Consider the following 10,662-nt stretch of genomic DNA (forward strand, 5'->3'; position numbering starts at 1 on the left):
ATTATACTCCAATAAAGATGTTCTAAAAAAAAATGATGGACGGGTTCTGCTGTGTGAGTACCCCTAAGTCTCTTTCTGGCTATAACACGTATGAATTAAATCAAAGCTAAAATTAGAACTTAGAGTTCAAGCTTTTTAGTTGTCTGATTAGGACATTTTAAAGAGCTGTTTTCTCTTTGGAATTGCTGTATGTGCCTGAGAGATAAATTTAAAATTTAGGAGAGAAAAACTGTCTCTTCCTTGCTTTCCCCCCAGCCCCAGTCCAGTTGTTGGATAATAAAAGCCAACAAGATAGGGAAGGTCCAAGGCAGACCCTTTTTCTGGCCTCTCCATTCAATGGACTCTCAGAATTATTCTGGTTTCTGAATAAGATGATTCCTTCTTTCACCTCCAACACTTATCTTTCTGGTCAACCATTAAAAGGGATGAAGCAAAAGCACTGCCCAGCAAGAAACTCCTGCAGCTGGCAGAAATGAAAAGCAGAGATCTTCCCTCACAGGTCAAACCTAACTGACACAACACAGATAATGCTGAGCTGCGAGAGAAAAGGCAGACTCACAAGCAGCTGAAACTACAGAGAAACTATTTTGAGTTCCTTTCACCAAAAATTGTAACATATTCATGCTTTGTTATCAGAGCCTCCTGGAACTCGCTGGCTTTTCCTTATTAATAATATTATTACTGAAAGATTTGTTTTCAACTTGCTAATCAACTATTCCCTGATTAGCTGGCATATTCTTGCTCTTTTCAAAACCTGCTGTCATACTCTAGTGCTCCATCTGAGCCCTGGAGGCAGCCTGAAACAAACAGCTTCTTTTTCTCACTGTGGTCCAGGAGAGTTGAAGAGCCCACCTGAATAGAGCTGGAGTTATGTGAAAAGTCTCCTGTTTCCTTGGAGCCCCAGGGCTGTTTCAGAGAGAAAGTGACTTAGGATCTGCCATTTGGCATACAGCGTGCTGCTGAAAGCATACAGGGCTTGCCCAGAACTGGCTTCCCCCTCACAGTCCGGCTCAAAATGGGAACAGAAATGCCTGTGTGGCCAACGGAAGCATCGGCTTTCGCACTGCAGGCTTCTTCAGCAGCTGGGGACAGTGATACTCAGAGAGCTTGCACGGAAGTAAAAAACTCTACCCCTATCTCAAGGTTTCAGTGGAAGAGAGGCACACCGGTGGACAACAGTGAAGGAAAATGGTCGAGGGTATAGAACTGGGAAACTCGATCCTCAAAGCAGGAGATGTTTTCAATGAGGGAGACTGGAGTAGCCTAGAAATTCTTTGGAAATTCGGGAGAGTGGCCACCCTCCTTCCTGGTCCAAGAAATTGGGGGTTGATGGGAAGACCAACCTTCATGGCAGAACAATTTGGCAGAAACTACCCTGAGGAAGATGATGATTGTAAATTCTTGTTGAATAGCATTTTGATAAAAGGTTGGGGGTATAAGTAATTGTTAACAAAGCAAGGAAGCGTTTCTGAGTGCACAATGGAAAAAATCCAGAGGAGCTTTACTATTTGGAGGAACCAGAGGTAAGAAATGGTGGAGTAATCAGGGAATTTGGGCTTTAGAGAGGATAGACAATTTGACAGGAATGGAAGGGCATGGCTTGCTGGAAGTGACTAGCTTAACTGGCCTTACTTTGGCCAATAAGCTAAACTTTCCAAAGTTCAAGAGAGAGAGAGTGGGAACTGCCATGCATTGGAAGTATATGCACTGGCAGGTGCAGAAAAGAGGTCTGTGGTTTACTTTTAGAGAAAATAAAACACTACTTGGGGCTGGAAGATGACCATGCACATAAACCTGTAAATAGTACATAAAACTAGAGTCCCTGTTTGTGCTGAGCCCTCCATGCCTGCTGCTGTGGAGCCTGGCACGTGGTTAGGAAATGGGGTCCATGAACTCTGTCAAGGGGTTATAAAGATCGAACATGCTGCTCTTTCTGAGGAATATAAAATCATATTACTAAATTCTAACCTTGATGGAATTCTGCATTCAATAAACGTTCAACATGCTTTAGTAGAATGAGTAACAACCTAGGAGTCAGAAGACTTGAATCCTGGTCCTAGCACCCCCTTCACCCTTGAAGGAGAAGATTCCCAAATTCAGTGCTGGCATTTCCTCCCCTCTCTGCTCCTCCACAAGTTGATTTCTGCTTCCACCCTTCTGACAAATCTACTCAAGTGAAGGTCCCCAGTGACTCCTTCCTGCCACGTTTGCCATCAATGGATATTTTTAGTCTTAACATGGGACCCTTTCCTCCTTTGGTTTCCCATGAACCAAGTTTACCTGTTTCTCCTCCACTGGAACCACTCCCTAGTACTAAATTCTGGTAATGCAGGACCCATCACTCAATCATCTTTGTACCTCAAACAAGAGTGAAATCAGTGCTTAAAAAATAATTGAATAAGATGTTTTTTTTATCACTAAGCCCTATTTTTTTTTAATCTTTTCAATTTAAAAGTTTGGACTTCAAACTCTAAAATACATGATTTCATGATGATCTTAGAATGACTTTATGGATTCAAGGATCAAGAATTCAATTCAGGGGGGCTTCCCTGGTGGCGCAGTGGTTGAGAGTCCGCCTGCCGATGCAGGGGACACGGGTTCGTGCCCCGGTCCAGGAAGATCCCACATGCCGCCGAGCGGCTGGACCCGTGAGCCATGGCTGCTGAGCCTGTGCGTCCAGAGCCTGTGCTCCACAACGGGAGAGGCCACAACAGTGAGAGGCCCGCATACAGCAAAAAAAAGAATTCAATTCAGGAATCAAATTCAGGGAAAGATTCACTCAACAGAAGATTCTGGAATTTATTACATGAAAAGGATAAGTGAGAATATAGTCACCTCTCTGCTTTCAAGGTCCCAGAAACAAGGTGTCAGCATTTGTAGGTTACTGATACCAAAGTTTTGGATATGTAGCACCATCTGCTTAATAGATAGGTATTAATGCACAGATACATAATATACAGGTAAACTAAATGTAATGGCTTTCATGTCACCATTATCTCATTCTCTTTAGAATGTGATATAACTTACGATGTTGTATATTGTAATAAAATTCAACTTAAATTTGAGTAAACAGAACTGTTCTTTGTAGCAGTATCTGCTTATGATGCTTAATGATAATTATACAGATCTGTTTATATAAATACATTGAAAATGGTTCTGCTGTTTCTATGTCAATTCATTTGTCATGACTTGGTACATAATTCCTTACACTCATGCTTTTTAGAGTATAAAAATAACACTTCCTAATTACAATAAAATTAGAATAAAGTCAGAAAAGTAGAAAGAAGATCTTGATCACACAAAATTTCAACGTTCAATGGCATTAGATGATAACTTGGTGTATTTCCATTTTAGGATTTCTCTTAAAATTGTTATTTTTAGAGGGTATTTAAGCATATGGTTTATATATAATTTTTGAAAAGAATCTATTTATCATCTTCCCTGAAGAAATTAATATACAATCATAAAGGTATTTGGGAATAAACTGTCACTTCAAAAACGCATCTTACAAAAAATATGGTTTTTAAACACAAATCTTTAAATATCTTATTCACAGTTTACAGTGGTAAAGTACCTTTTAAATAAATAAAGCTAAATAAAGTACTCAGAAACTTAATGATATTTATCTCATCAAATCGATGTAAACACTACCTACATCTCTTCTCTCTCAACAGCTAAAGCACCAAGTACCGATGCCACCAAAATCTCAGCACCACACCCTCAGAGCAACACAGGATGAGAGCAGAGTTCAGGTGTTAAGTTATCCCAGGCCACTCTCCCTGACCCAGCTGTTCTCTAATCCCTCTAGTGGATCCATCTCACAGTTCTAGCCCACAAGAAAAGAAATGGAAAGAAGACACAGAGCGCTTAACTTTTCACATCAGGCTGCTGCCCAAGGTTCTTTTAGACCTTGAGGCTGAGGCTGAGATCCCTCAAGGGCCCATGTGTCATTCACCTTTGTATCCAGTGACTGGCACTTCATACAGCACTTGGCCAAAGCTCTTTTAGTTGAATAAAGGCCATGGTCAAATGATCAATTAGGAAAACTATCAATTACAAATAGCAGAAAACACAAAAGTGGTGATTTAAACAAATAAATCGGTGTTTATTGTTTTTATATAGCAAGAAGTCCTGAGCAAGGAAGCTGTTGAAGTTTGTTCAATGGCCCAGCCATGTCAGGGTTGATGTCTCTAAAATTCTCTTAGCCTTCCCCTTATGGTCTCAAGATAGCTGTATTAGCTCCAGTCATGAACCCATGCTCAAGGCAAGAATGGGCCTTGAAAAGTCCCCAGCTGACTTCCAGTTAAATCTTATTATCAGTATCACCTGACTACCCCCAGTTGCAAGGAAGCCTGGGAAAGTTATTCTCTTTTCTGGAGCTGGGAAAAATATCTGGATTCTGTTAGCAAGGAAGAAGGAAGAAATGAATACTGGATGGGCAACTAGCATTGTCCGCCTCAACAAATATTCCTCCCCATTTTTTAAAAGTCTAAATATACATACATTGAAAACAGTGTAAGATAAACAATAAAAGAACATATATTTCACTGCAAGGTTCTTTAGGGATGATCACTCATTGACAGGTGCTTTCAATGACAGTGATTTGGTGAATCAGTGATAGTGAATAGTTCAAGAGAGAAGTCGATCAAGAAATGAGAACGTATATGCCTTGAGTGGTGCACTTAACCCATTGTATGTCAGGATATCCTCTCTTTGGAAGGGAATCTAATATAGGATAGAACTTAAACAAGTTGGATTTGCCGAAGTTAGCTGAATTATAAATGTCTGTCTTTGTTTGTTCTTAATGTGGTTCAACATATTAAAAATAATTCAGAGGATTCATAGAGTGGGAATTGGAGGAGACCCTGTTCAGCCTCCTTTTCATTGTATCATGCAGCCTCTGTAGGAAATTTTCAGCAATGAGGAGCTTTCTACTCTGAGGTGGCCTATTCAAGTTTTGAATTCCTCCAATTATCAGAAAAGTCATTTTCCTAATTAGAACTGGGTTTATCTCTCAATATTATAAACCTATTTGTTCTAATACTGTTTTCTAGAGTGACCACAATTAGCTTGTCTCTCCTTGCACATGACAGCCATTTAAATAAATCAACAAGATACCTGTTCTCTTAGTCAAAGAATTCAGGGCCTAGGACTCTTCCTTAACTGGTGTAGCTTCCACAGCCCCCCTCCTCCACCCCTTCTTCAACCTAGCTGCTCTTCTCTGGGCACTCTGTCCTAGTATTCAGCCCCTGCTATGAGACAATACTTTGGATGGGCTCTGACCACACCAGAGTAGGAATCTACAACAAACCTTAGTGTCAAGACATGCATTAAAAGTTTTGCAGAGAAATTCTGCCCTTTTGATTTTGGTCCATAGCTCTGGGCCTAAGAAGAATTATTTCATATCCTCACTGACCAAACACACATGTTCTCTCTCCTAATATATCTGCCAGGCAATCCCTTCATAATTGCATCCAAGTCATTAGAAAAAGAAAAAAAAAAGTTCAACAAGATTGGGATAACATGCAATGAGAACTTTCCCTTCAAGTTATCAAGTTATTATTTGGGTCAATCTGTTGTTAAAATGTTAATGTACTTTGAAAGATAACTCTACATTTTTCTATTTTATGTCGTTTCCGTAGTTCTCCTTTCCGTATCTCCACTAGGTAATTTAGAGCCATAAGTCATTTATTTGCCATGTTCTCCACCACATTCTGAACAGTACAGTACAGATGTCTGACACTCCCTTAAAAATCAGGTGGGGCTTCCCTGGTGGCACAGTGGTTGAGAGTCTGCCTGCCGATGCAGGGGACACGGGTTTGTGCCCCGGTCTGGGAAGATGCCACATGCCGTGGAGCGGCTGGGCCTGTGAGCCATGGCCACTGAGCCTGCGTGTCCGGAGCCTGTGCTCCACACGGGAGAGGCCACAACAGTGAGAGGCCTGCGTACCGCAAAAAAAAAAAAAAAAAATCAGGTGGAAAAATGAAGCAGGGGAGTTAACATTTATGTACAGTTACTAAATAACAAACATGGTACTACACTTTGAGGTTTTATAATGTCCCCCGTTTTTTTAGAGATTATAAAACAAAGTTCACTATTGTTAAAAACCAAAAAAAACAAACTTCCTTAAGATCTGTGTTTCTTTTTCTGATACCAAACACATGTCATTTTTCCACACCAATTCTCCAACACCAGCTAGGTGTCCAACAATCAATTCAATTCCGACACAAACTACCAGAGTTAGTGCAGACCCCACAGGTTAAGGGCTTAGTCCTACAAGACTCCCCCTACTTCAGATGCCACCTATAAATGGGGTACTTAGGCTACCCACACTTCTGCCCGGCCAATGACAAATTCAGGGGTCCCCATTACCTCCTTGTCAAGTTTGATAATTCCCTAAAAGGACTCACAGAACTCGGGAAAATGCTATACTTAAAGGACACCACTCAGGGACAGCCAAATGGAAGAGATACGTAGGACAAGGTATGGGGAGAGGGGAAAGGTGTTGCAGAACTTCCATGCCCTCTGCAGCTTGCCACCTTCTTAGTACATCAATGTATCACCAACCTAGAAGCTCCCTGAACCCCATTGCTTAGGGGTTTTTGTGGAGGTTTCATTACGTCTTGTAAAACTGATCAACTAAATGACTGGCCATTGGTAAGTGAACCCAATCTCTAGCCCCTTTCCCTCCCAGGAAGTTGAGGGATTGGGGATGAAAGTTTTAACCCTGTAATGACTATCTAGGGCTTTCCCTCTCCCACAAGTCATCTCAGTAGCATACAAAAGACAGGAAATTCCAAGGGTTTTAGTAGCTCTGCCTTAGGAACAGTGGGCAAAGACCACACATTTATTTATTTTTTATTACACCGCAAGATCACATTGTTAGTAATGGTGTAGCCGTATTTCAAACTCAGGTCTGCCCATCACTGAATTCCATATCCTTCTCTTATAACAAACTTCCTTCTGATGAATCAAATCTTTTAAAAGTTTGAATGAAAGGCTATATTAGTACGAGATATTTTGAGACGTGCACTGAGTAGAAATATCCTGTGTCAAAGTCACATCATCTGAAAACTGGTAATTAAGAAAAAGAGGCTTGAGAAATTTGTTTTCCTTATTCTGAATATAATCATGCTCAGCGCTTTCATTGTCATATTTACCCTTCAAAGGCTAAAGCATGTCAAATAGGTAAGGCCTTTGTTCTCCATCAATTGTTTGTTACTAACTGTAGGTTAAGGATCCAGCTAATATTTCACAGCAACTTTCACATTTGTCATTCACCCAGAGATCCACCCATATACAGCCAAATATTGGGGATTTAAATATTTGCTTTCCAAACACTCATTTAAAAGCAAGAAGAATTCGGTTTATCACACTCAAAAATGTAAAACACTGAATGAATAATGTGAGAAAATAGATGATTACAGTTTGAGTTACTCGCACACCACAAACTGCAGTGTGCTCCTTGCGGGGGTCTGTTCCCGTCAGCTGCAAAAGTGTATGGAAGACATTCTTGGGATGGGAATTGGGGCCATTCTGTGGTACTCTACTGCCTTTTTAAAGAGTTTGGTAAAATGACTAACATAGTATTCAGTTTAGTAAAAAAAAAAAAAGGTTGTAAATTTCCATTCCAAGTTTTTCATCAGCAATGTAATTTATACCATTTATTGAGTTCCTTTGATGCCAATTATTAATAATGTCAGGTACTTTATACAGATCTCTAACTCTTGCGACCAACTTCACAAGATAGGTATCATATCCCCATTTTACAAGTACCAAAACTAAAACTCAAAGATTGAGAGGCAAACAATGCAGAACCTGTGTCTTTTTCCTGCATCTTGCTCTTCTAAACTCTCAACGCTCATCTCCTTAAGAAATCCTTCTGGATCAATTCAAATATATTTTCTTGAAAAGGAAAAGAGAGGATAGGAAGGAGGGAGGGCAAGGAAAGACAGGGAAGGGAAAGGAAGGGGAAGGGAAAGAACAGAAAGGGATGGGAACGGAGGGCAGGGCAAAACAACTAGTGTAAACCAGAACACCTAGGGAAACAATAGTTAGTTACTGTCTGTTCCTCACTATAGAATAAAGGTCATATTGACATTGTGTCTCCACTGAAAATGGGTTTCCAAATATCTTGGTCATTTGGCCACCATATTTACTGAACACCTCTCTGTATTCAGAATGTTATAATAGGTGGAGAACTCTATAAGCAATCAAAGATAAGTTGCCACCTTTATGGAACTCACAGTACAGCTGGTCAAGGGTATAAATGCCTGGAATAGCAGGAGGACAGATGTCTTTAGCCCCAGCTACGAAGCCAAAAGGTAGAAGTGCATGAGATGGTCAGACTCCTCCATAAGTCAGTCTTCTTCTCTAAACAATCTGTGTTTGTGAAGAGAACAAACAGACAGAATGTGACTCTGCCAACAATAAATACTGACGGTTCTTTATTCCACATGGTGCATGTTTTCTACACACAGACCCTAGTAGACTCTACTTTAAGGCCATTGTTAAAGATGAGAGGCTCTTCCTGTGGCCTCTTAGCAAGCAGTTGATCTTGGTCCTAAAAACTTTATCCTAACAGGACATACACTTCAAACCCTGAAACCCTTGGTGATAATGAAACACTCTAGACCCAATCAATCCTCTGCAAATAGATATATGTCAAGATCCTGTGCCAAACAGAGGGACAGTGTTTACTTCCGTTTCCACAGCAGTGTAGCAGGTACCTGGAAAAAATGATAAGGAGAATGAAATCACACTCTAGCACCATAAATGATTTCTTGATATTCAGTTTCCTGAGGCTTCCATGTCTATTTCTTAAACCAAGGTGACAGACAGGATGCAGACACTCGAATGACAAACGGCTGAACTAATAAAACTTGGCATGAGTCCCTCTTCAGAATCTGGCCAGGTTTATGCTGATACTTAAAACCCAATCCCAGAGCAGTTGTATAAACCCAGAGAAAGACATCTTTTATTCAGGTCCCTTTCTGACTGATGCAAAAAATTTTAGTCATTTTGAGATAGTGCTTTGAAAACTACATCGACTGTGGCCTTCCCAAATTCATAAGTTGAAATCCTAACCCCCAAGGTGATAGTATAGGAGGTGGGGTCTTTGGGAAGTGATTAGGTCATAAGGGGTGATGTCCTCATGAATGGGATTAGTGCTCTTATAAAAGAGGCCCAGAGAGATCCCTTGACCCTTCCACCATGTGAGGGTATAAGGAGAAGTTGGGATCTGCAATCCAGAATTGGGTCCGCACCAGAAACCGACCATGCTGGCATCCTGATCTTGGACTTCCAGCCTCCAAAACTGTAAGTAATAACTTTCTGTTGTTTATAAACCATCTGGTCTACGGTATTTTGTTACAGCAGCCTGAACAGACTAAGACAATGTCCTAGCACAAATCTTGAGGAGGGCAAGCAACCCCCTGTACTTCCTGGTATCTCCCAGAAATTGTCTAGCATACAATGCTTATTGATTGGTGCTACATACCAACATTCCCTTAGAGAAGGCATCAGATAAAGAATGACACAATGTGAACTTTGCGTTCACGTATATCCATAAAACTCCATTAAAAAAAAATCAACAATCTCTTCCATATGGGCACCTGTGGGTCCATTATAGTTTCAAAAAAGGAGAGATTTCTGTTTCCTAATACTTTGTGCTAAATTCCTTTTGGCCCGTCTGTACTTAAATAATCTGGAATTCATTCATCCTGACTTACCCGGCTGGCTCTCTGAGCACTTTGTTTCCATCCAACAAACATTTGCTGATCAGCTACTATATCATAGGTCTTGTGTCCAGTGTTAGGACAGACAGATGAACAGGACCCATCCCTACCCCACCATTAGGTTGCTCACAATCTAAAGGGGCTGTCTGACCAAGAGGCAATTACAGCACAGTGTGGAGATGCTAAAATACACGGTGATATGGAGGAGATCGTGGGGGGTGGAGGGAGGTGCCAGCAGACTAGCCTTAAGGGGGTAATAGAAGCCTTTCTTGAGGTAAATCCAGAACTGAGCCTGGTCAGGGACTAGGGCACCCTTTTGAGTAATGGGTCCTGAATCAACATGATTGACTGACTGATTCTACTTCTAAGAAGTGACAATTAAGTAAAATATACTTTCTTGTATTTTTAACTTGTAAAATGATTTATACTGTGACTTTAAAGGAGCCTTGAATTTATTGCTATTTGACCTTGGTCAAGTACAGTAACTTAGTCTCTCTAAACTTCAACTTCCTCATCTGTGATATAGGGTTATAATGCCTGCCTCACAAGGCTGTTTGGAGCGTCACATGGACACAGAAAGCCAATGACCTATATCAACTTGCCACTAGCCAGCGGGGTGAGGGAACAGAGACTTCCCTTTTTCCGTCAAGGGCAGACTAAGGAATTAGGAACTGAAACAGATGCAATGAAATCTGATATCACCTACAACAGAGCTAAGTGGCTGGGGAAAGCATAACAAGGCAGTAACCATGCCTAAAAGCAACCAGAGGAATAACTGAGCAAGTGTCTGCTAAAATAGAATCCGTGCTTTTTCAAGAGGTCTAAGTCTCAGTTTGGGGGTGATATAAACCAAACCCACTTGAGTGGATACACAAGGTCAACGTGGTAATCAACTTGAAAAGCCTGCAGTTGATACTTCTAATTC

The sequence above is a fragment of the Pseudorca crassidens genome, chromosome 7 (genome assembly GCF_039906515.1).
Source record: "Pseudorca crassidens isolate mPseCra1 chromosome 7, mPseCra1.hap1, whole genome shotgun sequence".
Taxonomy (NCBI): domain Eukaryota; kingdom Metazoa; phylum Chordata; class Mammalia; order Artiodactyla; family Delphinidae; genus Pseudorca; species Pseudorca crassidens.